We start from the raw sequence: 26,952 nt of genomic DNA, 5'->3' as shown, positions 1-26,952 counted from the left end.
ACAACATGTTTATTAGATCCTGTACCCACTAAATTACTAAAAGAGCTGTTACCTGTAGCCGAAGAACCGCTTCTCAATATCATTAACTCGTCGTTATCTTTAGGTCACGTCCCAAAACCATTCAAGCTGGCGGTTATCAAGCCTCTTATTAAGAAACCAAAACTAGATCCTAGTGTACTGGCAAATTATAGGCCTATTTCAAATCTTCCATTTATGTCTAAAATTTTAGAAAAAGTTGTGTCTGCTCAATTGAGCACCTTCCTGCATAAAAATGATCTGTATGAAGAATTTCAGTCAGGTTTTAGGCCCCACCATAGCACAGAAACTGCACTTGTTAAAATTACAAATGACCTGCTTCTTGCGTCAGATCAAGGCTGCATCTCATTTCTAGTCTTACTTGATCTTAGTGCTGCGTTCGACACCATAGATCATGACATACTCATAGATCGATTACAAAACTATACAGGTATTCAAGGGCAGGCTCTAAGATGGTTTAGATCCTACCTGTCCGATCGCTACCATTTTGTTTACTTAAATGGGGTGTCATCTCATTTATCATCAGTAAAATATGGAGTGCCACAAGGATCCGTCCTAGGTCCCCTTCTATTTTCAATATACATGTTGCCCCTTGGTAATATTATTAGAAAATACGGAATAAGCTTCCACTGTTATGCTGATGATACTCAGCTATATATTTCAACGAGACCAGATGAAACTTCCCAATTATCTAAGCTAACAGAGTGTGTTAAAAATGTAAAAGATTGGATGACAAATAATTTTCTCCAATTAAATTCGGATAAGACAGAGATATTAATTATTGGACCAAAAAACACCACACAGAATCTTGTAGATTACAATCTGCAACTAGACGGATGTACCGTTACTTCCTCTACAGTCAGAAATCTGGGTGTTATATTAGACAGCAATTTGTCTTTTGAAAATCATATTTCCAATGTTACAAAAACTGCATTCTTCCATCTTAGAAACATTGCCAAGCTACGAAACATGTTATCTGTTTCTGATGCAGAAAAGCTAGTTCATGCTTTCATGACCTCTAGACTAGACTATTGTAATGCACTTCTAGGTGGTTGTCCTGCTTCGTCAATAAACAAGCTACAGGTAGTCCAAAATGCAGCAGCTAGAGTCCTTACCAGGTCAAGAAAATATGATCATATTACCCCAATTTTACAGTCTCTGCACTGGCTACCTATTAAGTTCCGTATCTGTTACAAATTATCATTACTTACCTATAAGGCCCTAAATGGTTTAGCTCCTGCGTACCTAACTAGCCTTCTACCACGCTACAACCCATCACGCACCCTAAGGTCACAAAACGCTGGACTTTTGGTAGTTCCTAGGATAGCAAAGTCCACTAAAGGAGGTAGAGCTTTTTCACATTTGGCTCCCAAACTCTGGAATAGCCTTCCTGATAATGTTCGGGGTTCAGACACACTCTCTCTGTTTAAATCTAGATTAAAAACGCATCTCTTTCGCCAAGCATTCGAATAATGTATCTCTTAAATTGTGAGTGTAGTTGCATCTGCATTTTTATTCTTTAGCTTGGGTTAAACTAATTTTACTTTGTTGGATCAGCAGCTATGCTAATGATGTCTCTATCTTGTTTCTATGTTTTGCCACGGGATTTACATCCCGTGGTAACTAGGATTTACACAAGCTCCAGTCTGGATCCAGAACACCTGAGAAGAGATGATGCTGACCCTCAGAGGACCTCAGATGATGCTAACCTTGAATCAACAAACAGAACTAACAATTATTGCTACATGTGTGACTGCATCCTATAATTACTATTAATTAATAATATTGATAGTTCATCGTCTAGCTGACTACGTCTTGTATTATTATTATTATTTTTATTTTTCTAAAATCCTGTCAAACGTGCACAAACTACTAGCTACTACTAAATATTGTAGAAACATAATTTTCTGTAAAGTTGCTTTGTAACGATTTGTATTGTAAAAAGCGCTATACAAATAAACTTGAATTGAATTGAATTGAATTTCATGGAGAGATTAGGATTATAACCATTTAACCCATTTAATATCCGTGTCTCAAACTCAAGCCAAGCAATTCCCATCACTCGCCCATATACATCAAGCGCATTTTTGAGAAAATTACCGTTTAGGTGAACATGCTAATTAGGGTATAACTGAGGTCAAACAGAAGTTGGCTGGTGGAATTAATGTCTCTAATAATAGTTTTCCACTGCAGAATAAAATCCCAGAATCTCTGTAAATTCCCAGAGCGTTTTTATTGTCATCCGTCTAAACACTCGCAGGTTTCTGGAGGTGAAATGTTCACTCCATTATTTTACTAGGGCACTATGATTTCCACGATGTGAAAAACGCGGGGGGAATAGTGGAATCCAGTCATAAAAACTGAATTTTCTGTACACTAAAAAATTGCTACAAAAATGCTACACTAAAAATCTGTTAAATGGTTAACGGTAAGCTTCCCTACAATATATGGTGAAAAACTGTATTGGACATTACATGTAATTTTACAGTAGTATACCATTTTTGGAAGTGAAAATTAACTAATATTAGTTTTTCACTGTATAATTTACAGTGAAAAACCGTAAATTGACATTCCCAGAATTCCCTGCGTTACATTTCAAAATTGTTTTTCTTGTTGTTGTTGTTGAAATAAGATTTTCTTAGTTGTTGTTTTTTCTTATCAGTTGTGTACATTCGGTTTGTATGCTACATCTAATGTTGTTAAATTAATGTTCATTGCATTATTTTAGTTTCATGTGTGTCTAATGTCATAGAATTTTTGATCAAATAACTTTTGAATTTATAAAAAGCAGGTCATTACACTTAAATTGCAATATGGACTGGTATTTGTAAATCTTAATCCAAAAAAAGACTTCAATATGAATTCTTTATATTCTTTGCATCTCTGTTTGAATGAATGGCGCAGACACAAAATGCTGCCTCACAAAACAAGGACATAAATACATGTAAACATCTCCAGAACAGTCCTGAGAGTCACTTCCTGAGCATTTGACCATGTGATTTGAGAGAAACTATATCATATACACTCAGAAACTTAAAATGTATTCACAGTAACCCGCCAAAATAAAAGTTCGGTTTAACTTGAAGACATTGTGAAAGAAATATATTAGCCTACTATTGTTCAGTAGAATGTACTACAATTAAAATTATTACATCTTTATTTTTTTAAAGGAACAATCACAAAAAAATTATTCCATGTTCTAATTGTAATAGTAAATATCCATGTTTTTCAAAAAAATTTAGTTTAATTGTTCTGATAACCAGAAACAAATAAATACACAATACATAATTTCTGAAGGAAAAAAATATTATATGGCTTTTGTAAGAATCACTTTGAATAAATTAAGTTGTTTTTATGCATTCAAATAATTAGACATGTTAAAACACATAATTTGTTAACAATTAAAGAAGAATAGGGCCCCCAAACATGTCGTTTTTGTTCAACTTTTAATAAATTGATGTGAAATTGTATAATTTTCATCATTTTAATCAATTAGACCCGTTTCTTTTTATTATTAATAAAATTGAATTTAATCATTTAAAAAGAAGTCCAGAAAAATTTAAATGCAAAAATACAGAATCCAGAAAAAAAAAAACATAAAAAAGGAATTTTGAAAAAATCTAACGGATTTTATAGGGATGCAGAGTTTCGACGAACTGCAGCGCATTGGACTCGACTCCGGTTTCCTTGATGTTCAGGCTCGCAGTCAAAAGTAACCCGACTGCGCTGGTGGGTGGGAGACAAACACAAAGGCCATTTTCAGAGCAGCAGGAGAATTGAGCCTCAGTTGTGGCCTTCAACACCCAAACAGGGATTTGCATTCGGCTCTCAATGGGCCTCTATTCCAGTCGGCGAGCTGCACTGCTTCACTCCAAACGCCGTCCTGATGGCTCAGCAAGTATTTACAGCTAAATAAAGGCTAGTTTCTCTCATTGTACACACACAAACATTTCTCACAGCCACAAACAAGACATCCGCTGACTGTAATTCACTTACTTACCAAGAGTTTTTTTATATCTTCAGGAACTTACCATTTCAAGGCTTTTGCAACTAAAGTGTGAATTTTCAAACGTATCTCAACCACAAAACAAAGGCCCTTTACAGTGAACCATCACAAGAAACAGAAACACAAGGTCATGCCCTAGTTATCTGGCCATCAGCCTGGAAATATATCTGTCAGTTTATGTTGCTGAAGAGCAACCGGGAAAATTGGATTCAGCAGCAATTGATGGAGTCCCTCTTGGAGTCCCTCTTCCTGCACACAGACAGCTGAAAAACAGCTCCGAACTGTTCAGAAACGGGTGGAGCAGTGAACCCATGAAGGTGTCTTGTGTCCGTGGCATGTTTTGGGTGGCTGCTTGTCCACAGACCACCAATGAGTTTGCTCTTGCGGTCAAAGGAAACTGAACTAAGTGAACCTGCCTGCAACCAGAACCAACAGGGCTGACGATGAGAAAGTAGGAATGGAAATAAACTTTCCCGGTTACTCTTCCGGAGTTCTGATCTATTTCAGCAGCTCCATTTTCCAACTTATCATATGGAATACAACCTACACGAGTGGTGTTCAATGACATCACTTCCTGCTTTCACATGAGGGGGAACGTATGGAGTGAAACCCAATCTAATGCAGGAATTGAAACATTACACAATTTCTTCAGTATTACAGAGACTACTGGTCCGTAAGTTTCATTTCTATATAAATAAAATAAATAAAAACATAATGGAATTATTAAATTAAATACGGCATAAAAAATATTCATATTCTCATAGTATTAATGTGTCGAAATTCACTATGTTGATTCACATTAAATGATAATTTAAAAACTAATTTTTATTTTAAATCAGTGAAAAAGCAGTACAAATACTACCATGCAAGCATACTTTACAATCTTAATATTAATAAATGTTTTTAAAAATGTATTTTATATAATAAAATATATATATATATATATATATATATATTATTTTTTTGATGAAAAATTAACTAAGGAACTGCAACATTATGCGTTATGTCTGCAATACGCAATATATCTGCATGCACCTCTGGAACAATAGTTTTATCGGTTATTATTCTGATGTTAACAATAAATGAAAGAGAAATAAAAAAAATGCACGAGATAATTTGGAAATATGTATGGGCTGTTAATTCCCTCTCCAGCCGAGACAAAAAGCATCACATCAACTGTTTCAGACTCTGCTGAGATGTTTGTGTTACTGCAGTTATTTGCAGATGTGTGAAGTGTATTAGACTTGATGCTGGATCAGCTGCTTCCAGATCACTGCTCTCCCAAAGTGAGCTTCACTGTAGCGGAAAATGCAATTACAAATAATGAGGTGAGAGAGACTTATGGGGAAATAACAGCCTTACTCTCATGGTTTAGTTAACATTACTAATGCACAGATAAGTCAATCTTACATCTAACTAATGTACTTGTCTGCAGTTTTGTTTACAATACAAAGTGGTCGAATTTTACATGTTTAGTGCATGAATAATAAGCTCTGCAGATTTGTAACTTAAAAAAAAACCATTCAAATTAATAATAAAATAACAAATACATTATTAAAAATATATAAACAATAAGTGCAGCTAAACACTAAACAATACAGACTTCTAACTTAAAAAAACATTTATATATATTAAATATAAAAAATGCAAACTAAAAGCTAATTTTAAATAGTTCATAAAGTATTTTTATATTTTAAATAGTATGGTGTCATGAGTTTGTAACAGATTTGTAGCTTTTAAAAAAATCAATAAATAAAATATTAAAAAACATTTAAATAAATACATCAATAATGTAATTTGTGTGTAGTTATTTATTTTTTGCAGTGATGTTTAATAAAGTATTTTTGTTCATCATTGTAACATTATTGAACCTAAAAAAACATATATAAAAAAAAATAACTAAATAAATAAATGCATTAATGTGTACAGGATTTTTTTTTTATTTGCAGTAATATTTTACCAAAATATTTATATTTTAAATATTGATGCCATGAGTTTTTTATCTGAATGCAAACCGCCATGACGTTTGTCTTTGCATGCACCTGCAGCTTTAAAAAAACAAAAACAAATGAGTGCAATAAACAAAGCGATAAAATGCACAGACTATGACATCAAGTGAACACGCCTGAAATGCATTCAAAGCCGTTTCTCCCGCAGGGGATTATTCATGCATCGCACTCCACCACAAAAGCTTCTTGTGTTACTCGCTTAGTATATCTCGACTCGCTCATTTTTAAGTGTGCTGATGCATCAAAGCACAAGCTGAAGTCTCAAGGTCTGGAAAAACATGCACGTCTGTGCGATGACAGTCAACCTTGTGTTGAGCCGGAGCGAGTGAATACCAGAAGACAATATTAGCACGGATTAAAGGAGTGCAATTTATCATTCAAAAATAATAAAAGCATTAAACATTCATGCATAACATAAAATCATCCATAACACATGAAAAAATGCATTAATGAACTGAAATTAATCAATAAATAAATTTGTAAATTAATGCAGAAATTATTTCAACAATAATAATTAACCAATGCATAACACTTGAACTTAATGAACTCAATGAACTGAAATGAATCAATAAATTCTAATTGCATAAATTAATGAATAAATCAATGAATGCCCAACTAAAAAAAAAAGAAAAAAAAAAAGATCAAATTAGTTCAAAAATAATGAAAGTATGAAAATAACTTAATGCATGAACACACTAATGTATTAATAAACAAATGTACTTCAAATATCATGAACAAGTTAGTAAATGAACATTAAGCGAGTGTAAGTGATCTCTCGGACAGAGAAGAGCCCGTCTGCTTCAGCTCTGTAAATCTGATCATCTGTGAAGTGCTGAGACGTGACGCCCACCCAGGAGAGCCACAGTAATCCAACACACATTCTCACCTTAACACACAAATAAACATGCAAAACAGCTACTCGGTCATTCCTCTACAGAAATGATCGGTTTCAGATGGATGCAGGAGATGTCCATTTTTGCCGTCAATATGGAAATGGTTATCCATGAATTGTGCATTGCTAGAATTGATCTCTAGGGCTCTCTAGGCGTGGATCATGAAGAACCTGGGTGAGAAAATCTGTGATGCATTTGGGTGGGTGGGTGTCAGAACATCCGGCCTGGTATCTCCTTTTGTGTTTGACAACAGAAAGAAAATCATACAAGTTTGGAATGACAGGAAGATGAGTAAATGATGATAAAGTTAAGTGAGCTATCTCTTTAATGCATTCACAAAACGTCCATCCCACACATTCCCAATCAATGCTTTTATCCCTGACAAACAGTGTTTTCGACTGGAACGACAGTACATCAACGCAAACGCCTCAGTAGCATGAATACAACACGTGTCTCCTGACATTTTATGGCCTTCATCATCACTCTGTGCTGTGTTTTGCTGAGGAGTCTCACGTCACACAGATAGAGCGCGGGTGACAGCAGTCTCTTAACACGACTGAAGTGCCTGAAAATGATAGGAAGCGTGCAACAGGCCATGCGCATCGGTATGACTCATCCACTCTCACCAACATATGAGCACATCCAAATAAATGAGAAGAAAATAAATCGCTGAATAAAAGTATTGCTTTCTTAAAAAAAAAAAAAAAAAAAAGCTTTTTATTTTTTACTTCAGTGTTTCAATTTCTGCGTAATAATTGTTTCTAATTTGGTTTGGCGTAACGCTCGTGTTAAAACAGCACACGTAATCCCAAAATAAGCTTGTGTAGTGGGAGTATCTCGTGCACAACTGTTCCTTACGGTGACAGCGCTGCGTCTCTAACGCTATACACATGCTGCCAATTAGCATCCCGCACCTGTCGAGCCGGTTCAGCGGGTAAGAAACTGGCCACATCCGATCCGGCTTTCATCCGTGAACCTGCCAAACCCCTGCTGCGTCCCGAGGCCAGCTGTGACCTCCAGAGCTCGGATCCACACACCGATTCTCAATGGATGCCATCACATCTCGTTCCCCCCGTCTGTTGGGCGATGTAACATTATATGCTGCTTACAGACTGCTGTGCGATCAGAAGCGGATGGTTTTAATGCATGTTGTATGTATTTTCAAATCATATTAGTTTTACTGTCTGTGTGTTTGAGGTGTTCCTGCTGCCACATAGACGGTGTTCTAACTGATAACAAACGGTCAGATTCAAAGAATCAAAAATACTGTAAAATCTGTAATATTATTACAATTTAAAATAACGGATTTCTATGTGAATATCTGTTAAAGTGTAATTTATTTCTGTGATGCTCCGCTGTATTTTCAGCATCATTCCTCCAGTCTTCAGTGTCACATGATCTTCAGAAATCATGAAAATATACTGATTTACTGCTCAAGAAACATTTCTGATTTGCATCAATGTTGAAAACGGTTGTGCTGCACAATATTTTTGTGGAAACCCTGATGCATTTTCTTTTTTTACAGTCACTTTTGATCATCTGAATGCGTGATAAAAGGTATAATTTCAATATGCTGATTTAAGAATCTTTTCTGATTATTATCAATGTTGAAAACAGTTGTGCCGCACAATATTTCTGAGGAAACTGTGATGCATTTTTATTTTTCAGGATTCACAGATGAATAGAAAGTTCAGAAGATCAGCATTTATTTAAAATATAAATATTTTGTAAAATTGTAAATGTCTTTTACTAACTCTTTTTAACAGCCCTCTTTTCAAGTGTTTCTTCAATCAATGTAAGATTGACGCTAAAAACAGACAGATCTTCAATGAGATGACGTTATGTAGGTAAGATGACTGCCAGAAAGCACTTTGTGCTATTTCTGTAATGCATCTGTCTGCGTTACTAATAATTCCTCCGTGGCCGTGACTATAGTATAATCGATGAAATGAGCAGCCGTTAAACTACAAACCTTGTTTAAGGCTAATTTCTATTAACATTTCAAGCGAATCATGCTGTATTTTGTGTATCTGTTTTGTGTTTTAATCATTGCACATTTTTTCCCCTTCTACACAGCAAAAATTGGAGAGTTGAAATTTCTGTGTTAAACATTTCCGAGTTGATTTCAACACCCAAAGAGTAATTTTAACACATTCAGAGTAAAATGGTGTTTGGTGTTGGAGTTATTTCACAGAGTTGATCATCAGTGTTAAACAAACTCCATAGAGACGTAATTAGACTCCGCCCATGCATTTCCAATCGTCCCTGGTGAAATCCATGAAGACGTCGCCATTATCCTCGTGTGGCTTTTAAAGGTAAGTTAAATTGAATCATACTTTTACATTTATGATTGGTGCTTATTCAGTAGAGAATGTACAACATAACGTGCTATGGAGCACTGTGCATAAACGTATATTAGGCTGTGTGTGTGCGTTCGCTTCCACGTTTTAAGTTAACGTACATCGTGGCAGCGGTTTACTACGCTCGCGCTTTTCGATTTAACTAAAACAAGGAATCAAATTATAACAGCTTGGCCTCAAATTAATTAAAATGATTTACCGAATTAATAAAACGAACGATCTTTTACAAAGCCTCGTTTATTGCCATCGTCGACGTGATTAGCTTCGTTAGCTAGCTAAGTTACTGTATGAACAGCAGAAGTATGTGAAGCTGGACTGCATTGAAGAGAGGTTTAACTTTATGCAATTTCACGTCAAAGGATGTTTTTTTCTTACTCCTTTAAAATAACTAAGAATTTGATTAAAATCTGATAAATTCTGTGTATTGTGTTGTTGCCTCATTTCTGTATTTGCCTTTATCATATAATGTTCTGTAGAAGGGGATACATTGGAAAAAATAATTCATATTTACATTTTGCTTGCATCATAAAGATACGTTTTCAAATCAGACATTTGTTGTGAAGCAAGAAAGGGCGTCAACTTAAATAATTTTTTCTAATTTTTTTTCACTTATTGAGAAATTTTGCTTGCCACCTAATGCAACAGGGACAGAAGTCGATGCAGAAATATTCAGTGACCTCATTGGACAAGGCTGTGGTGCTGACTGTTTTCTCAAATGATGGTGAGCTTTATTGAACGTTTAAGTTGTGTTATCAAGCAACTCAGGATAAATATGATAAATTGGCTATTTCTGATTCTTGTACTGGTCATCACAATATCTGTAATATTTTAATACTTTAATTATTTAGAATTTTCAGACTCTTTGTCTTCTGAGAAGTCTGACAAAAGCAACAGTTCAAGTGCATCGACTGTAATCTTACATGAGGTCCCTAACAAGAGACAAAGAAAAGAGGACACATCTGCACTGTCTGCAAAGCAGGTTAGAACAAAGCTTTTTATGTCAGTATCCTAAAGGTTCTGTTCACACAGAAATGAAAATTATCCAAAATATATAATTTTTTAACCCCTCTGAGTCTGTGGTAATTAATGAATCACCAAGGTCATTTTTAATTTTTAGTTGGTCGAGGATGTTCTAAAATTAAGGTGGTGAAGGAGTATCAAGAAATAGAAACTCTAACAGATGCCACAAGAAGACAAATGATCAACACACTGGTGGCTCACGTGATTGATACACATGGGTATTTTAATTTATTTTATAAAAAAAAAAAGCTGCATGACCATTGTATAAATTAAGACCAATTTGATATCTTCTCTTAGGCAACTCCCTACTAAAGCTATCAGAGAACAGTATGCTCTTGGCATAGTGATACTGTTCCCTCAGAGATCCATATTCCAAGAAAGGCTACGTAAGTCATCGTCTGCATGACCCTTTCATGTTATAATTGCAATGTTATGATATCTGACATAGAAATGTGATTCTTTTAAGGAACACTTTTATGATGCTGCAAGCAACATAGGATACAATGCTTAGCATATGAAAACAGTCCACAGGAAGATTAGACGAGGATCTTTGCCACTAGACAGCCCTCATGATGTTTCTCCAGGAGGCCCAAAATGCCAAAGGGCTACTAATTTTGAAGGGCAACTTGATGGGAGTGCTTGCAAAGAGGCCATTTCTTTGCTCAGCCATACCACAGAGGTTTGGAATAACATGTTTTCACAAGAATGCAATTTGAGAATATTGTTTAAAGTTTAATATCTTCTTAAAGGTTGGTCAAGACTTCACTCTCCTGTTTGACACGGAGACATCCTCCAGGCTGCTTCAGAAGAGGGACACATTCTTCAGGCCAAATGTCATTAAAGACACCAAGCAACTTACTTCAACAGCAGAGATGAGTCAGTTTTTGCTCTCAGCAGAATGTCCTGAAGGAAGTGACCTTCATGAGACAAGTAAGTTGTATTTGATTTGCTTGTTTTTACACATCTGCTATATTTGCAGTTACAGTTACAATATATTTTGCTTTGATGACAAAAAAATTCAGGAACTTCAGTTGTTTTCCGTATTAATAGCAAATAAATAACTTGCACTACATAAAATCTTTAAAAAGACTACATTAACCAGGTGAATGTTTAAAATGCTTTCTATTCTTCAACTTAAAATATTTAATTAGAAGGTTTAGAATAATTAATTCATGTGTTTTTTGTTTTCATGTGAATTTCATCTCTAGTTTACGACCGGGAAATGGCATCCCTTCTTTAACTGATACATCTCCTTCCACCATCACCAGGAGGACTGAAGTCTCCAAAAATCAGTCCATGTGATGCTGCTGAAAGACTTGTAATCTTTCATAAGGTATTGACATTTTAATATTGTGTTTTGGGTTGCTCTAACATGGAGATTTAAAATCATTCATATGCGTTATCATATTGCACCAGCCGTTGAGTTGTTTGAACAGTCACTTTTATACTGTTGTTTTCTCTTACTGGACATTATGTTTGTGTCTAATATTCAATGTTCATTTTAAGTTTAGTCATGCTGCAGTTTGGAGGAGCCCCTCAACAACATCCAGCATCAGCATCCGTACCTCCTTGCTGTTGGACGCCAGAAAAGCAAGACTGAGTGCTTCTACATCATCTTGGATAAGCATCTCATCCCATGCCAGGCAAACAGCTCCCTTGGAGCATTTGATGAACTTTTCAAGGCACATTTTGTGTTCAATTTGTCCTATGATGGTGCACTTGTGAACTTTTACACATTCCTGCAGACAACAGTGTATAACATTGATGAAGGTAAAATGAAGTAGTCTCCCAGGGTTAGAGATTTGAGAGCCAGACTGCTCAACCAGAAAGTAACCTTAACTTAGTCGGGCAGTATGATGTCAGAATCAGAATCAGAAATCAGTATGATGTTGACAGAATGCTAATCTGTTTTATTTGTCAAAAAGACCACCCAGACAGTCAACAGCTGATTTCACTTTTAAGAGGTGAGAATAACAAATAAACAAGTCATTGGCAAATATTTTGTGTGCTGTTGTTTATTTAACATTATTTTGTAGATCTTTTGAGACTGTACAGATTTAACCACCTAAAACATGCAACTCTGAACAGTGTTGTTTTTCTGTATCACTTTTAGTGTTATTTTAACACTTTTTTTGGAGTCAAATTAGGAACTCCGGCATTGTGTTAAATATTTAACTATTTTGAAAGTGTTATTTTAACTCCGGAGAGTGTGGAGCTATATAAACTCTGAAAAAGTGTTGAAATCAACTCTGTGAGAGTTAATTTAACACTGGACTTTTTGCTGTGTAGATGAAAAGGACTTGAATGAGACATTAGAAAAGACCTCAGGCTGTTCATTCTGACAGCCATTAACATCGCATGAAATAGACAATCGATAAACTTCTGAACGCTTCGACAATGAACCTAAGGAAGGCATCTCTCACACGGCGTTCAGGTGACAGGCTTGTTTTCCCAGCCTTTCCTAGAGAAGGAGACATTTCTCAGCCACGTCAAGCACGAAACATTGCATCTGACAGATATCCGCGGCTGACAAACTAGCCAATCGTGAAGCCTTCAGTTATGACATCATAAAACAAGCGTGAGGCATATTGAACCATCAATCCTGCAATCAGAGCATGAACTCATTTCTGCACTGAAGCCATGCACACACACACACACACACACCGCTGGTGCTTTTTCAGAAATCCTGCGTTACACTAAAAACCAGATCTTTACAGAAAAAAATAAGTGATATTTGCATATTAAAATTAAAGCCTTATCTGTATATTTATTGTACATTTGTAACATATTGGAGACCTTGTATATTCTGTAATTACTTCTTATTGCACTTCTGGTTAGATGCTAACTGCATTCCGTTGCCTTGTAGCTTACATGTGCAGTGACAATAAAGTTGAATCCACCGGTAATCTCATCTAATATGCAAAGATGCTGCAGGTCATTGCTGTGTGGTTGCTATGATGTCAGTAAAAACAATATTATAAGTAACTCATGGATATTCATTTAACTAATCAAATGAATGTAACCAAAGTAAAAACGACTTGTACAGATTATACCAATTATATTTTAAATGTAAAGCAGCAACTGAACTTAGTTTTTAAGATGAAGTAGTTTTAAATTAATTAAAATTAAATATAATTTGTTTACACTGTAAAAATCTGAGGATTCTTTTTTACTACTAATATGGATAAAGAATATTCGTACATTTTCATTAGCTGTTGACACAATAACAACTAAATGATCATTATTCTAGAACAAAGATATCAAATAAAACAAAAAATATAAAATATGATTAAAATTGCATCTATTTAAATAAATGTCACTTTGCAAAAGTGTAATGAATTACATAAATATATGCTTTACTAATATTTTAAGCCATTACCTTTCTGCAACATTTATACATTTCTGTAAATTATGTTGAAAAGTTTGGAAGCCCATTTCCACCACTGGAAATGAAATAAAAAAATGTAATGGTGACTTTTTACATTATCTCACAAATCCGACTTTTTCTCGCAATTGCGAGCTGTAAAGTCAGAATTGCGAGTTTAAATTGACTTAAACTCACAATTCTGAAAAAAAATAGAAAAATAGAAAATGATTAATGTCAGTAAAAAAAATGTAATTAATAAAAAGAACTTTTAATTTTAAACTAATTATTAATCTATGTCCACTTGCTACATGGTTGCTTACTAAACCAAGCAGTTCTGTGAGTTTTTTTAAACCAGTTTTATCACAGCGATAGCCATTGCAATAGTTTTCGAACGCGGCAAAAGATTATTCTAATGGTTAACTTTGAAATTGAAATAATAATTATTTAATATAAATTTGATTATTTATCCAAAAATATACACGTTATTATTCTGTGGATACCATTGTTAGGTGGTTTTCTTCAATTGTGCACCAAATTAAACCTTAACCCCAAGTGAACAACTGCACACTTACTAATCACTAGTGAGATAAATATGCTGACCTAAACATCTAGATCTTCCTGAGCTAGCGGATGCATTATCCCATGTCAAATTAGCTGGAATACTGCCACTCGGCTAAACAATATTCACAAAGCAGGTTCAAATCGGGAGTCCAACAGTAACTTAAAGGTTACAGCCTAATTAGATGAGGATTCTGATTTCAAAGCTTCTCGGCTCATTAAAGCATCTAGGCCTCTCAACACCAGCTGTGGCCTCGTGGTCTATCCCTGCTGGACTCACAACAGGATCGGATCCATCGCAGGAACATTCAGATCTGCTCGACGCCTCAATGCAGTGTATGCAGGGGATACACTGGGAAATCAATGGTGACTGCAGATTTGATTGAATAGGGTATGTTTTGCTCATGTTTCATGTGTTTTGGAAATCGCTAGGAAATTGCTGTAATGTTTTGAGGTCACACAAGTATTAAGAAAAGCTGGTTGAAAGCGTAACGAGACCCTACAGTAATACTTTCGCTTATAAGTTCCTAAGTTCATTTATCTTTTTATTTTTTGAATGTAAATAACAAATTTAAAATCAATTCTGCTTTAAGTTTGGATGCTGTTATGCTCCACACTGCTACAAGGTTTTGTATCCAGTTTAACAAGATATTTATTGGCAAACTAGGTCAATTTTGTCCAGAAATGACTGAGAATTGTCTTGTTTGTTGGAGTTTAACAATGCAATCGTTTCTTCCTGAAAAAAAAAAAAAACATACATAAATATAGAAACTCCCTGAATTGTTCAGTGGTTGAAAGGGATGTTTTTCCTGGAAAACCTTGATGTTGACTCTTTACACGCTTTGAATGTCCAGGTTCAGTACAGTTTATTATCTAACAACAGCACTTAGTGCATTGGCTCATTATCAAAGAGAATAATTTACTTGATCCTACATTAAAGTCATTTAATGCAATGGAATTACACAAAAGTCAGCATCATGTTCAATTAATCTTAATTATGTTAGACCTTTCCTGATACATTAGTTAATGCACAGTGAAATAACATGAACAAACAATTAACAATTGCATTTATATTAACTAACATTAAATGCTGAAAATAAATATTGCTCATTGTTAGTTTATTCTAGCTAATGCATCACTATTAACAAATGAGAATGAGATGTAAAGGGTTTCCGTATTAATCATGCACCCGAAAAATCACTATACTTTTCCAAGTGGATAAATTGTGGATTAAATCATTTCTAAATCCATATAATTTAGTAATTATTTCATTATTCCCGTTTTCTCTTTGCTCCATGTAAACTGCTTTGTTTTTTTTTTTTTATTATTATTTAGTTACGATCTTTTGTGTGAAAATGATTTAATGTTGTTACATTGTCTTCTTACAATAAAGTTTATAAGATTGGAGTGAAAAGATTGTGTTTTTTAATATTTATTGCTTTAAAAACAATACATGTACTGTGGTAAAACATGGTCACGATGCTGAGGATTGATATTAAACATTTTTAATTAAAAATTACTTATTTGATTTTCTTTGTAATGACAAAGTTGAAAGATTGGAAATAGCTATATATAACATTGGATCAGTAAGCAATATTATACAAATCTTAAGTCAATGGGTTTTTATGTTAAAATCTATACTTTAAAAGTGTCTTAGTTTTCTTATGCTTATTCTTTTAAAAACCTTTAAATTTGATACAAATCTTATGACAAAGATATATTATGATATATTATATATAATATTATATATTATATTTTCTGCAGTAAAACATGGCCATAAATGCTGTTGATAAATATTAACTTTTTTAACTATACATTATTTATTTGATCGTTTTTGTAATGACATCAAAGTTTAAAGATTTTATATAACTTCAGAAAGAAATCATTAAGAAAAAGAAAAAGTTTTTGATACAAATCTTACGGCAAATGGTTTCTATGTTAAAATCTTGCATCTATACTTTTAAAACAGTATTTATTTCAAGGTTTACTGCTTTAAAAACACTTTTTTGACAAATGTTAGGTTTACACTTTTTAAAATATCAATAATTTATTTGATCTTCTTTGCAATGACACCAAAATTTAAAGATTTGATATAACTTAAGCATGATCAGTAAGCATGATCAGAAAGTTTATTTTTTATAAAATACCTATGCCAACAGATTAATTTTATCAGTCTATACTTTAAAAGTGAGTATTTTAATGTTTATAGCTTTAACACCACAATATTTTCTGTGGAAAAACAGTCACAAATGCTGTTTATTATGAAGTTATGTTTTCTAATTTCTTTGTAATTTCACTCAAAAGTCTAACTTGCCATCTGAAATCTCATGTGAAGTTTGACAAATAAAACAACGAGTGCATGCACCAAGCAAACAAGGTAGCGTGTTATTAGAAACAGTCCCAAAGCACTTGAAAGAATGTTGACACAGAAGCCAAGAGCCGCTCCAAGGTCTGTTTCTAATATCCCGATATTCCACAACAGATCCCGGTATGTGAAAGAAACACACACGCAGGTGAACTGAAGCATTAACCAGCTGCAGCTGACGCGAGCGGCTACTGGCTAGAGAGCAACGACATCAAAATCTCACAATAGCATAATATCGTGATATGAAGTCTAAATGACATTTACATTGGCGTTTTAGGAAGCCAAACTAATTAGAATAGACTAATAATAACAACAATGGCAGTAATAGCCATATATAGTAAACTTCTGCACTGAATATTTAATAGGCATGTTATATATAGGTATGTTATTTTAAATTTGGACTGCATTTTAACCATTAGCTGTCAGCAATTCGTACCGCACTTTTAAGCTTTTATTTTAACTGAAGAAACGGCAGTAGAGATTTTAGTGAAAACGTGTCTCATGACAAATCTAGTAAAATGCTGTAATCATCTGGCGTGAATATAAAGCCTACTTGAAATAAAGCCACAAGTTGAATTCATTCATTCATTGTGAACATCACGAGCTGATTGTGTGAACGAAGTGCGCGCTTCGATTTGAAATGTGCAGCCAAAACAGACTTGAAGGGATTAAGCCATAATGTGCTTTCGGTTTTAGTTCGTTTTGACAGATAATGTGCCAAAGCATCATGGCTGATGCTGATTAATTCAAAACTTCCAAAAAACGTCCCGTTCAATCGGTCGACTTCTAGTTAACATTAGTTAATTCATTAGTTAACATAAACCGCCAATAAAAAAAAAATCTTCTAAACATTTATTAATCTTAGGTAACTTCAAGAAGCCTTTTTAATAACAAGTTTTTAAAATCTAAAGTTGCAACAGTGTTATTAAATGAGCTAACATGAACTAAGTTAGTTAGTACTAAGTGTTGCTCATTGTGAATGTTAAAACATTAATTAAGGTTAACTAGTTGCAAAATTGTGTATGTACTTATTGGTCTTCAGAAGTCTTTTTTTACTTTATTCTGTAAAATTTCTAACTTCATAAATTTTTGGGGTATTGCTTTATTGTATTTAAATGTTCAGTTATTTTTGTTATAAGAAAAAAAATTATTAAACATGTTATACTGTTTTATGACAACAACTAAATTTAAATATCGTGATAATACCATATACCATGATAAAAGCATTAGCAATTAAATCGCAATGAAAATTTACATATCACTACTTTTGTTAGAATAAGTCACAATTTATTTTTAAAACTACATTTTTGCCCTGAAGACCTATCATCTTCAATATCGAGACAGTTTTGCTATCGCGATATCACAATATTGATAATACCATTACATCCCTAGTCAAGGCTGAGCAGAAAGAAAGCACATTGATCTGGACGCCTCTCTAGGCCTGTCACAATACCAACTTTTTGTTTTGTGCGATATATTGACCCAGAAATAACTGCAATAAGCGATATTATTGTCATTTTAAAGACCATTTTATGCCACTGAATATATAATCATAACGTAACAGCACAATAATGCAAGAAGGCCAACACACTTCCAAATGACTACAAACTTTTAATTTTTAAGAATATTTAGATCTTGAAAACGATTAGATAACTTAAATAACTTGAATAAATAGTAAATAAACATTTTCTATCAAAAAGTGCAAATAACAAGTAAAAATTAACTTTTTTCCCATCTATAGATTTTCCCCGACCTTCTTTTCTCTGTAAATTAAGGGTGCACACTAAAGCTGAAAAACACAATTACTGCTTAGCAGTCAGATGTCAGTATGCACAAAGGCACCAATCCCCAAATAAGACCAAATCTGCAGATGTAACTTTTTATAGAAGCATTTTATTTAATTTGAACTAGCACCTCATGTTATGTACGAGATGCCACAAAAGACACAGGCTCAATACACAAAACGTGACAATTTTTAAGTGTATATACTGGGCGATATATTGCATCACCAAAAATTATTGAGGTCATATACATATATTGCACGATAAGTGATATATTGATAATTGCGACAGTCCTTCGCCTCTTCACCCCCCACTGGCAGGAGTGAAGTCACAAGGACCAAATGCGGTCAGGAATGAGAGGCTGCAGAACTCAAAGTCTCTCCCCAGCAGCGGCTCGACTTTAAGCTCAAGTCATCAGTTCATTGTTTTGTGAATGACCCGGGGGGATGGACACCCTGCTGCGTCGAACACATTCCCCCGCATGTTTGCTCTGCTGAGAGTGCGGCTCGCTGCACTGTGAGAAAACATACAACAGGTCCTTCTCAAATTAAGAAGAACAACTCTGAAAGAGTGCCTGTGAAATCAAGCCTTTTTAAACTGTAGTTGAAATACAGTGAATCTGACCATTTAAATAAGTAGTTAGAAATACTACAAATCATTAAGAATAATACGGTGCCCGTAAGGTGACTTGTTCAGTTTACTTAGTTTTGTCGCAGGAACGTCATATTATGTTGTGGCCACGAGATCATTTTGTCGAGGTGGTAACGACATCCTTATGTCATGGCCTCGAGATGCTATGTTGAGGGAAAAACATCCATTTCTCGAGTTTAATGCGTAAACAAACCTGCGTGACCATAGCAACCTGGGATTATCAGAGATGGATTCATTCATATTTAATTTTGAATTACGAAATTATAATATTATTTATACATATAAAATTTATACATTTACATTATGACATTTTATCTTAATGTCGAGCGTTTACAGTATGCTATTATTTACAAAAGTATTCAGAATGTTAAGTAAAGAGATCGAAATTGAAGCAAAAAAAAAAAAAAAGAATATAAACGAAATAAAAAAAATAACCAATAATAATAGGCTAAAAATAATAATAATGCTTTATTCTTACACTTTATTCTCTTAAAGTTTTATAACTTTATTCAGCATTGTCTTCTCTTCCGTGTCTGTTGTGTGAGAGAGTTCAAAACAAAGCAGTCTGGATATCCGGTTCACGAACGAATCATTCAGTTCACCAAATCGAACTGAATCGTTTTAAACGGTTCGCATCTCTAATACGCATTAATCCACAAATTACTTAAGCTGTTAACTTTTTTAATGTGGCTGACACTTCCTCTGAGTTCAGACAAACCAATATCCCGGAGTAATTCATGTACTCAAACAGTACACTGACTGAACTGCTGTGAAGAGAGAACTGAAGATGAACATCGAGCCTGAGCTGATGATACTGCGCATGTGTGATTCAGCGTGAAGCAGACCGACACACAGAGCGCCTGAACCGAACTGATTCTTTTGGTGATTGATTCTGAACTGATTCTGTGCTAGTGTTATGAGCGCGGGTAAATCGAAGGCTTGAATCAAGGGCAATCATCGCAAATGACGCCATTACGTCAAGCACAAAAGAACTGGTGAACCGTTTTCTTCAACCGGTTTATTGAATCGAACTGTCCAAACGAACTACTGGTGATCCGAAAACCGATGCAACCAGTTCTTGACTCGTGAACGAGTCAATGTTTTGTTCGTTATCTGGCTCGGCTCGGTGTTCATCTTCAGTTCTCTCTTCACAGCAGTTCAGTCAGTGTACTGTTTGAGTACATGAATTACTCCAGGATATTGGTTTGTCTGAACTCAGAGGAAGTGTCAGCCACATTAAAAAAGTTAACAGCTTAAGTGGATTAATGCGTATTAGAGATGCGAACCGTTTAAAATGATTCAGTTCGATTTGGTGAACTGAATGATTCGTTTGCGAACCGGATATCCAGACTGCTTTGTTTTGAACTCTCTCACACAACAGACACGGAAGAGAAGACAATGCTGAATAAAGTTGTCGTTTTTGCTATTTTTGGACCAAAATCTATTTTCGCTGCTTCAAAATATTCTAACTGACCCTCTGATGTCACATGGACTACTTTGAAGATGTTTTTCTTACCTTTCTGGAAATGGAGAGTAGACCGTACACACAGCTTCAATGGAGGGCACTGAAAGCTCTCGGACTAAATCTAAAATATCTTAAACTGTGTTCCAAAGATAAACGGAGGTAAGTTAATTACATAATTTTGCTATCTTGGTGAACTAACCCTTTAATATAATAATTTCTTAATTCAAGATAAAATATGAATTTATCCATCTCTGATAATCCTGGGTTGCTATTATTTATTTAAAAACAGAACAGCCATTGTCTAAATAGCATTAAAAATGAAAATATAAATGAAGTACACACACACCCACACACACACACACATATACATTTATATATTTTTATACAAGGCAGGAATATATAAAACATATATAATTTTTTTTTAATTCTAATTAATTATTAAAATAAATCAGCTAACTGCACTGAGTGTTTCTTAATATTAATAAAAGACGTAAAATGCATTGTTTATTTTTATTTTTATTATTATTATTATTATTATTATTATTATTATAAATTATATTTTTACAATTAATTATTATAAAACATATTATTCATTTATTAGTATGTTGTAGAGCCTCCTTTGGCAGCCAGCACAGAATGAATTCATCTCCAGAATGATAGATACAAGTCCTGCACATGGACCAAAGGGATTTTAAGCCATTCCTCTTGAAGAACAGGGGCCAGGTCAGTACATGATGCTGGTGGAGGAAAACGATTCCCGACTCGCTCTTCTAAAACACCACAAACTGGCTCAATAATATTCAAAACTGGTGACCGTGCAGGCCATGGGAGATGTTAAACTTCACTTTCATGTTCATCCAACCACTTTTTCACCAGTCGTGCTGTGTGTATTGGTGCATTATCATCCTGATACAAAGCACCACCTTCAGGGTACAATGCTTGAACCACTGGGTCCACATGGTCCTCCAGAATGGTTCAGTATTCTTTGGCAGTGATGCGCCCATCTAAACAAGTATTGGGCCTAGGGAATGGCATGATATTGCAGCTCCCCCCCCCCCCCCCCATGCTTCACTCTGGTGGTGAGCTTCTTTGGGGCTTCTCCACACCATAACTCTCCCAGATGTGGGGAAGAGAGTGAAGGTGGACTCCTCAGAAAACAATACATGTTTCACATTGTCCACAACCCAAGATTTCCACTGCTGGCCCCATTAAAACTGGCATGAGTGTCCAAAGGTTTGGCTATAGCAGCCCGACAATGTATATCAACCCTGTGAAGATCCCGACGAATAGTTTTGGTGGAAACTGGAGAGCTCAGGTGTATATTTAATTCTGCAGTGAGTTGGCCAGCTGTGGTTTCATGTTTTTTGGATATAATCTAGGTTAGCACCTGGACATTCCTTTCAGACAGCTTCCTCTCACATCAACAGTTACTCCTGTTGGATGTGGTTCGTCCTTCATGCTGGTATGCTGACATCACTTTGAATACTGTGGCTCTCAATACACCAGAAAGACTTGCCGTCCTGGTCACAGATACGCCAACAAGATGCGCACAAATAATTTGTCCACTTTTTAACTCTGATATGTCTCTCATTATGTTGTGTGTGCATTGCAATATTTTATGTACAACTGTGCTACTGCTCTGCTAATTCAACCTTCACACTCTGCTCTTACTGATGGAGCATGCAATCATTAAACACTGCCCATCAGGATGTGAAAATTTAGCCACGAAACCTCCAACACCTCCAACACTATATTCATATATATATATATATATTCATATGTATATATATGTATATATATACTCTGTACAACAGAGAAGACCTTATCTATTAAAAAACAACAGGACAAATGAATGTAAGAAGCACTAAATGTGAAAATCTAAATTAGTATAATATAATGCACATTATAAATCAATTACTTTATATTATAAAGGAATAGAATACACTACATTTAAAAAAAGTAGATTCATAAATCTGAACCATACACATAGTACTAATACAAGCTGTGTAGATAAAGAAGTTGTGGTTAATAGCAGAATAAGTACATTTTAGAGGGTTTTTTTTTTATCCTAAAAGTAAAAATTCTTCATAATACATACATAAATGATTTGATCTAATAAGTAAATAAATAGCTGCGGCTAGTCAGGGGAAAAACACCGATTACAATTTACAAGATTTATTACTAGTCGCTTTGTTACACCATGTCAGGATAAGACATGCAATATATTTAGCAAAATAATGAATTATTCTAGATATCTTTCAAAGAGCTATAAACGTGTGTGTGCTGATCATGCAGCAGAGACGGCACCAATGCTGCACATCCAGCAGCGTTAAAACTGCTGATGTTGGCTACGCAGGTTAGGTTCTGCTGATGACATGTGAGCTGTTTTTACGTCTGTCTCGCTGACGGCTGCAAGCGCAGACATCTTCACTCCAGAGCGAGAAACAACAACAACAACAATGGCCTATTCAGTGTCTGGCTCACCATCACATGACTCTGGCATTTGTGTATTATCTAGGAAGACGGGAACGACTCGCCTTTCCATCCCCCACAATTCACAGCACTTCCTGCTTCTCTGTCAATAGTGTCGACCAGCTGCAGCTCAACCGGCTTCTCAGTAACTAGGTTAGAGAGGACATATGCATTGAGGTCGGGCACAACACTGGGAAACTGATCTGAAATTGCAGTTTGCCAGGAGTGACTCATAAAATCAAGCATCCCCTAAAAAAAAGGCAATTAAAATCTAATTTAATAGTAATTCATGAAAATACTCGTAATAAATACATTTGACTAACCTAAACTAAACAAAACATTTATATAAATAATCTATATACTAAAAAATAAATAAAGTAAACTAAATAAAAAGGTTATATTTGAAATGTATTAATATTTTTTTGTTTTGTAAAATGACCTTTGGTTAAAGAAAAATAGGACAAACGTAATCCGATAAATGCTTTAAAAAAAAATTATAATGCGCACAGTTAAATACTTTTAAAATGTTTATATATATATATATATATATATATATATATATATATATATATATATATATATATATATATATATATGTGTGTGTGTGTGTGTGTGTGTGTGTGTGTGTGTGTGTGTGTGTGTGTATATATATATATATATATATATATATATATAACATTATTAAAATAAAGCACACAATTACACTGAATTTTAAATTATAAAATATATTGCTATTTACTATTATGAACTATTTTAAAGTATTATTATTATTTTTGTTAAAATATCAATAATTTAAGTCATTAATATTACAAACAACAGGAGAAATTTATATAAATAGCATTAAATATTTTAAAAATATAAAAGTAAATGCACACAGTACGCTTTATATATTTTTTTAATTTAAAATTGATCTAATTTATATAACTGAACCACAGATATAGTGCTAATACATGCTGTAGGGATAAATACGTATTATAATAGATAATAGAAGTTAAATTATACAATTGAATACTATCCTGAAAGCAAAAATGCTTCATAAAGCAAAATAAATTGATAAATTTAAAAAAGTAAAAAAGTTTATTATAAATAAATGAATACATTTTCAATTTAAAAAACTGTATGTTTGTAAAATGGCACAGTTTTTTTTACATTTCTGAAAGTACACTCTTAACATCAGCCAGTCAAGCATTATAACAAACAAGTATCATTTAATAATTGAACTTTAGTAATAAGAAATTACTATGTTTGAATGCATATTAGTAATTTTAAGTGGACTGGTGGTGGTGCTTTTTTGGTCATTCAGTGTTTTTCTGTAAAAAAAAAATAATAATTGTGGAAAAACCTAACAAAAATACTAATAGGATAATAATGATACAAATTCTACTAATAAGGATTAATGAGCTGCTGGATTCATGAATATTAATCAGGTTTTGTGCGTTCGCTCGAACTGATTTGCTGAAATCAAAACAGGGAAATTAATAGGCGAGCACCAGCCAATGAGATTGCCTTTTGCACATTAGCTCCGCCCACTACCGGAAAACCTGACAGTTCTTAAAAGCTGAAGAATTCCAAAGGAACGCTGTTATTTTGACATGAAAATACAACAAAGATTATCGTTTATGTGTGTGTGTGTGTGTGTGTGTGTGTTTGAGAGATAGAGAGAGAGAGAAAGCAACGTTGAGTTGTGCGCCTTCACACCAGAGTTTACGGAAGATTTAGTCGCATATCCGAGAGGGTTGGTTAATGCAACAATTATTTATTAAGTACAAAAAAAAGCCCAATAACATATGTGAGAAAAACCACTGATGTAACTGGAAAAGAGTTTTAAAGAGTTACTCACGCTGCTGTGCAAAATGCTGATGGCAGCAAGACGGCGTCACAATGAAAGCGTGAACGCTACAAATGAGCCAGTGACCAGATTCATTATCGGCTAATGCAGAGCACATGGCCGACTGGAAAACAACTCGGTCTTTTGTGCATCTTCACAAGTTCATCGCAGTCGGAGGAGCACCTCCGGCTGGGAGTCAATGACACGATCTGATGACCGTCGACTCCCAGGGGACAGAGACAGCAGCTCAATGGGCCCCTGTGTTTGAGATTGAATTAATACAGAAAACGCAATCTTCATGATGCACACACTCAGTTTTAGAGGTCAGAGGACCGAACCAAACACAACAGCACTAAACTAATGATTGGATTTTGTAAAGTTTGTACAATACATCTACAAACTTTCAAATAATAGGGCTGAGATTTGTCAAAAAATTATATATTGCAATATCTATGTATTTAAAACTATTTAAATAAAAGAGTAAAATTGCTATTGTTATTTTCCACGAGTTATTTTTTTTTTCATTTTAATGAAAAGGAAGAATTATTAACTATTATTTTAATAACATTTATATGCACCAATATAACAATACACCTGGGGGGAAAAAAATGCATATTTTTACTAAAACAATTTTGATATAGTAAAATTTAGTTACATAAGTTTTTTCATTAAATCAATAAAGACAATGATAATTAATAATTATTCATTTAATAATTATTAATTATTTTGATTTATATGCACCACTATAACAATATATGGAGCAAATACCTTTTTTTTTTTTCAATAAAACATTTTTATTTTAGTTACAATATTCAAGGTATATATTCCAAATAGTTTTTTCCATTAAATGAATACTAATAATCATTTATTTAATAATTATTAATTATTTTGATTTATATACACCAATATAACAATGCACTGTAATAATAAAAAAAAAAAAAAACTATAATGCAAAACAAACAATTAAAACATTAACATTTTCACACTTTTATACTATAAAAAGGTATAAATGGCATGTTTTGGGAAACTTAAACAAGAAAGATTATTAATATTTAATACATTACCCAGTCCTGTTAATTAATGAGAAAATAAATTATTAATATTATGACTATAAATTATACACTATTAGAAAGAAGAGATTATATTTATTTTCTTTAAATATTAAACCTTTAAATTTTAGACTGAGAATCGATATGTCTGGGTGTAATTCAAGAAAATAAGAGAGTTGAAAAGTTAAAGGCTCAGATTTGTTTCAGTCGCATGAAGGCCACAGAGCAACCACCCAGAAAACCTTAACAACAATATGATGTACAAAACAGTTGTTATTGCATTAGGTAGCTGTTTTCTCTCTGACAGACCTCAACTACCGTAATAGACTGTAAGTCGATGACAAATTACAGTAACTCACCAGATCTTTGACTCACCTCTGAATAACAGAGAAGAGATGACACTAAAAACTGTTTTACAAGCTGATGTTGCCAAAATGAATTCAACTTCTGCCCTGCGAACCGAAACCCAGAGCACGAACGACCATGGGTTAATATGATTTCACAAGCTTTGGCTTATTTAAATGCAGACAGGAAAACAATACAAGTTAAAGTACTTCACTAAATCCTTTTAAACTGTCACATATCAGCTTTAGGCCTGGCATAAACCAACAAAATGCTGTCACAATCAGCCAAAAGCGCATAATGCAATGCATCGCTCAAACATCCAGATTTATGCACAAGTAACTCTAGAGGAAGAAATGATCTCACAGGTCGACTGCCTTGATACCAAACTCATGCTTCATGTCCTAAAGCCCTCTAAACACTATCCTCTGACCTATAAAGTGACCTTGCCTAATTTGCATCATAAATGGCAGAGCATGTAAACTGTTCATTTATTTTGTATTTTTTTGTGAAGGACTGCAGTGCACATGAAGGTAAGTCTAAGTCTATTATTCCCGTGAGAGTTCGGACCTGCTCCAGTTTTACTGTGCATTTGTCAATGTCACCGGTGCAGTGTTTTCCTGCATTAAAACATGCAAGCGACCGTATTCTCTCGCCTCATGACCATCTGTGGCGGGAAACATTACGTGACCCAGATTAAACCAAAATATCACTATGAAGCACACCGTCATGGTTTTCCGCAAGAGTACG

The 26,952-nt window shown here is 34.2% G+C and overlaps 2 protein-coding genes across 13 annotated transcripts in view; one reads left to right on the top strand and one right to left on the bottom strand.

Moving 5' to 3' along the window:
• Positions 1 to 26,952, top strand: part of LOC132143360 (uncharacterized) — a 121,464-nt gene that overhangs the window by 3,584 nt on the left and 90,928 nt on the right. The window contains exon 2 of one of the 2 annotated variants that reach the window (XM_059553514.1): positions 1,664 to 1,978. The exons of the other annotated variant lie outside the window; for it this stretch is intronic. The gene's annotated coding sequence lies outside the window, so the exon portion shown is untranslated. Of the gene's footprint in view, positions 1 to 1,663; positions 1,979 to 26,952 lie in introns of those variants that run through there. 2 annotated transcript variants of the gene reach the window in all.
• The window catches only part of LOC132143358 (muscleblind-like protein 2a), a 95,029-nt gene that overhangs the window by 42,438 nt on the left and 25,639 nt on the right, over positions 1 to 26,952 (bottom strand). The gene's annotated exons all lie outside the window — the stretch shown is intronic.

The sequence above is a fragment of the Carassius carassius genome, chromosome 7, assembly GCF_963082965.1.
Source record: "Carassius carassius chromosome 7, fCarCar2.1, whole genome shotgun sequence".
In the NCBI taxonomy this organism is placed as follows: domain Eukaryota; kingdom Metazoa; phylum Chordata; class Actinopteri; order Cypriniformes; family Cyprinidae; genus Carassius; species Carassius carassius.
This window is presented reverse-complemented; position numbering and strand designations above follow the sequence as displayed.